At 52.3% G+C, this 4,766-nt stretch overlaps 1 pseudogene; it reads right to left on the minus strand.

Annotated features, from left to right (window-relative positions):
* Window positions 1-655, minus strand: part of LOC124234287 (keratin-associated protein 10-6-like) — a 1,545-nt pseudogene extending 890 nt beyond the window's left edge.
* Window positions 656-4,766: the final 4,111 nt, after the last annotated feature.

Below are 4,766 nucleotides of genomic sequence, written 5' to 3' on the forward strand. Positions count from 1 at the left end.
GGAGTCTGAGCAGGGGGAGGCCCCAGAGCAGACAGGCACACAGCACATGGGCTTGCAGCAGACAGGGGTGCAGGAGACGGGCACGCAGCAGGCCTGCTGGCAGGGGGAGGAGGCACAGCAGGACGGCTGGCAGCTAGACTGCTGGCAGCATGAGGAGTCTGAGCAGGGGGAGGCCCCAGAGCAGACAGACACACAGCACACGGGCTTGCAGCAGACAGGGGTGCAGCAGACAGGGGTGCAGGAGGCGGGCACGCAGCAGTCCTGCTGGCAGGGGGAGGAGGCGCAGCAGGAGGGCTGGCAGCTAGACTGCTGGCAGCACGAGGGCATGCAGGAGCTGGTGCAGGCTGACTGGCAGGGGCTGCACACACAGCTGGCAGGGGTGCAGACGAGGGTCAGGCAGGGGGCTGGGGCGCAGCAGCTGGGGGCGCAGCAGGAGGGCTCGCAGCAGCTCTCTGGGCCATCATCCACCTGCCAGGAGGAGTCGGGGCAGGAGTCCCAGGAACCTGGCTGGCAGACCCGGCTGCCATAGCTGAGGTCGCTGGAGCAGACGGACAGGGTGGAGGCGGCCATGGTGGGGCGGTGGGGCTGGAGGAGGGAGGATGTAAGTGTGAGTGTGTGTGTGAGTGTGTGTGTGTGAGGTGCTGGGGGCCATCTGGCTTTTATACCCCTCTAAGGCTGTGTTTTTCCCCCAGGCGCTCACCACGCCCTCCTTCCTTGTTGCTGTTGGGGCCGGGTCCTGCAGAACAAACAGAAGCTGTTTATTCCCTGGAGTCATTGCTCCACTCTCAAAATTCTTCAAATTGGCTCGGGGTGCCTTTCCTTGTTTTAGTCCTAGAAAGAAAACTTGGAGTGGAGTATGGCTTACTTGTTGTTCTAGCAGGAATCATTGAGGGGCCCCGGCAGAGCTCATGTCTGTGGGGTGCCCCTGCTCAGGGGTTAGCTGCTGTGCATGCCCAGCTGAGTGAGCAAGGCCAGGTGCCTCCGTGGTTGGAAGGTTGGAGAAGAGGTTCACTTGGTTCCTAAACAGAGGTAGTGTGAGTCACGATTCGTGTGCAGCACTGTGTCAGTGTCCAAGGGCTGTCACAGCAAAGGTCCACAGGCAGGCCGGCTCGCTCGACACAAGTGTATTCTCTCCCAATTCTGGAGGCAGAAGTCCCGGATCCAGGTGTCGGCAGGCTGGTTCCTTCTGAGGCCGTGAGGGGGAGTCTGCTCCAGGCTCTCCCCCAGCTTCTGCTGGTTGTTGGCAGTCTGGCTTTCCTTGGCTTGTGGAATCTCACCCCCATTTCTACCTCCATCCTCACATGGCTTTCTCTCTGTGTGCGTGTCTGTCCCCATTTCTCCTTTTTATAAGGGCCCCGGTCAGACGGGATTAAGGCCCACCCTCATGACCTCATTTTAACTTGATTACATCTGCAAAGACCCTCTTTCCAAATAAGGTCACATTCACAGATTGGGGGAGTTCGGGCAGCAGCCTCGTTTTAGGGACACAATTTAACCCATAACAGAAGCAGACCCAGTGCCAGAGTCTGGGCCAGAAGGAAAAGTGGAGCAGGTCTCCTTTCCCAGGACCCCGTCCGCAGCAGCCGGTGAAGGACAGGTGCAGGTGGCACATGGCATGACACCTTCGGCAGCACACGCATGTCTTCTGCTTGTCTAGGCAGGGCTTGAGCTCACGGGATGATTTTTTTTTTTTAGTTTAGTTTATGGAATAATCGTAAAGAGAGTACAGAGAATTCACATAGGTCCCTGGCCCAGCTTCCTCTAGTGTTGACATCTTCGTAACCAGAGATCAATTGCCGATTCTTAGAAATCAGCCTCGGTGCATCGCCATTCACTCCAGGACAGACAGTGCTTGGGTTCACCATTTCCCGTAAACGTCCTCCAGCTGTTCCAGGACCCCACGCTGCATTTGTCAGGCCTCCTTGGTGTCGTCTGGTTTGGGACAGTTGCTCAGTTTCCTTGTCCTTTGTGACCTTGACACTTTTGGGGAGCACTGGTCAGGTGTGTTGCAGCACGTCCCTCGATTTGGGTTTGTCTGCTGTTTTCCCACGATTAGACTGGGGGCTGCCGTATGTTGGGAAGAAGCCCCCAGGAGTCACATGTCCCGTGAAGCCCAATGTTGCTGAGTCTTGTCACTGGGGATATGACTATTTTTCCCCTTGTAATCACAAAGATTGGGGAGAGATTCTTTGTCTTGGAAAATATCTAGTTTCTGCTGAAATGTCTGCCCGCTGGCTTTGGCGCCCACCCTCTGGGAACTGTGCCTGCAGCCGTGGTCGCTGTGGTTACTGTGGTGGCCTCACGGTGATTTTCCCCTTCCACATTCCATCTCCATTTGTTAATTCAAATTCTTCTGTAAGAAAGAGTTGTTCCTTCTCTTCCATTTATTTATTTGTTCGGTTATTTATTTCCATAAGGACCGAAGAATATTTATTTTATTGAGTTATACTGCGATATTATCGTGATCTTGTTCAGTTCATTCCAGCTTCCACCACTGGGAGCTCTTTCATTTGGCCCCTGGACCCCTTCAGCGTGCCTCCCCTCCCTGACTTCTCACATCTGCACGAAGGGCACAAACGTGCAAAGCTCCTCTTGAATTTTCCCTGTCACTTCCCTGGGATCACCCACTTCTCCGAGGAGCCCTGGTTCCTTTTAGGGGGCGATGGCCTTTGGAAACCAAGATCAGGATGTAGGTGTGCTTGTTGCTCCCGGGGCCCCCGGTGGGTAGAGCAAGGAGGCCTGTGACGTCCACTGACACGCAGGGGACACATCTAGTCTTTCACCGTTAAGGATCATGTTAGCTGTAGTTTTTTCTAGTTCGGCTTTCTCAGGCTAAAACGTTCCTTTCCTTTGCTGAGGGATTTGTCATGAATGGATGTTGGATTTCATGGAATGCTTTCTATGCATCTGTTGAGGTGATCATATAGTTTTCCTTTTAAGTCCATTAACACGGTGAATTACATTAATTGATTTTTTAAGCTTTTAATTTTGAAATAGTTATACATCCACAGGAAATTGAGAAGCTAGTACGGAAAGGTGCTTGACTGATTTTTGAATGTTGAAGCCGTCTTGAATTCCTGGATAAACCCCACTGGGTTGTGACGTGTTGTCCTGTTTAGACGTTGCTAGATTTGATGTGCTAATATTTTATTTGGGATTTTCGAGTCTGTATTCGTGAGGATATCAGCCTGTAGTTTCCTTTTATCGCATCATCCTTGGTTTTGGTAATGCTGTCCTCAGGAAAGGAATTGGCAAGCGTCTGCTCCTTTTCTGTTTTCTACGAGAGATGGTGGAGAGTTGGCATTTGTCTTCTTTAAATCCTTGGTAGAATTTTCTAAGAAACCAGAGTTTTCTTTACCAGATATGGGACGTTCCAGTTTTCTGTTTCTTCCTTAATGAGTTTCAGCCATCTGTGCCTGTTGAGGAGCTGGTCAATTTCATCTACGGTTTTGAATAGCCAGGTGTTGTGTGGTGCATAAAGTTCTCTTATTAACATATTAATTCTTCAAAAATGTTTAGTAATATCCCATTTTTTCTTCTTGACATTGATAAACTTGTTTGTTCTCAGTTTTTTCCCCTGGTCCCTTCGTGGCTACAAGTGTATCAATTTTCTTGATCTTCTCAAGGAACTGGCTTTGGTTTTGGGGACTTTTTCTTTTGTGTTCGGTTCCCTTGATTTCCGCCTTGTCCTTTTCTCTGCCTGCCGTGGGTTCCATTTGCTCTTCTTTTTCAAGTTTCTTCAGTCGAAGCTCAGATGGTTGATTTGATATTTTTCTTCTTCGCGAATGGCAGCATTTAGTCCTATAAGGTTCCCCGGCTCCCCCTCCTTTCTCTGCGTCCCACCATCCTCTCTGTGCCGACGGTCCTGCCCATAACCTGAAGCTTTGAATGAGCAGGTCTGGTTCCGACTCCATTATTCCTGGATCCAGGACACATGTTCTAAGGGTAACAGAGTCGATGAGGACTCACACGCAGTGGGGTTTCAAGGCAGGTGCTAAGTGGTTGGACTTTCACATCCTGCAACCGGAGGCTGTTGCAGCTGGAATCTGCTGTACGTGTTTTCACTCGCCAGGAGGACGTGAGGTAAGGGCACGCAGAAAGCTGGCCGGATCGCAGGGATAATCATGCCTGGCAGGAGAGAGCGTGCTTTCATTGCAGAGGTCCCCTGGGGGCAGGGACTTCCCCTGCTTCTTCACCTCCCCCCCACCCCCCACCACCCAGCTCCTGGCAGAGGAGAGCAGCAGGAGGCATCTGGGATCAGAGGAGGTGCATTCTGTGGGTGGGACCCTGAGGGTAGCTGAGCATCCTGTGCTGGAAGAGCTCGGATCAAGCCCCTGTCCCTGTGCCAGCCCTGCAGCCCGCATGATGCACGCACTGTCTTTCGCCTCCAGAACGTCTGCGTGCCCAGCGAGGCCAGGCGATTGGTGAACCTAATGGACGACATTCAAGAAAGACGAGAAAAGGTTCCAGTTTGAGCTGGCAAGCGTGGGGCCAGAAGATGGACTCGTTCCTGCTCTGTGTGTGGACCTCTCTGCGTCAGCTCTGGGGCACCCCTGCATGCCCTATTGCCTATTTACGTAAAGTGAGCTTAACATCAGCTGTTTTCAGCCACATGGATCTTACTCAAGAGAGCCTGCTCAGCCAGCCCTGGCAGCCTGCCCTCCTGCAGGCGCAGATCCTCCTGCAAACTCAGGCGGGAGTTAAAAATTGACCTAAAAAGTGGCCCAGTACAGGGGTGACTGCGTCATGAGGGATGGGCAGTCCAT

This window comes from Equus quagga, unplaced genomic scaffold, assembly GCF_021613505.1.
Source record: "Equus quagga isolate Etosha38 unplaced genomic scaffold, UCLA_HA_Equagga_1.0 73442_RagTag, whole genome shotgun sequence".
Taxonomy (NCBI): domain Eukaryota; kingdom Metazoa; phylum Chordata; class Mammalia; order Perissodactyla; family Equidae; genus Equus; species Equus quagga.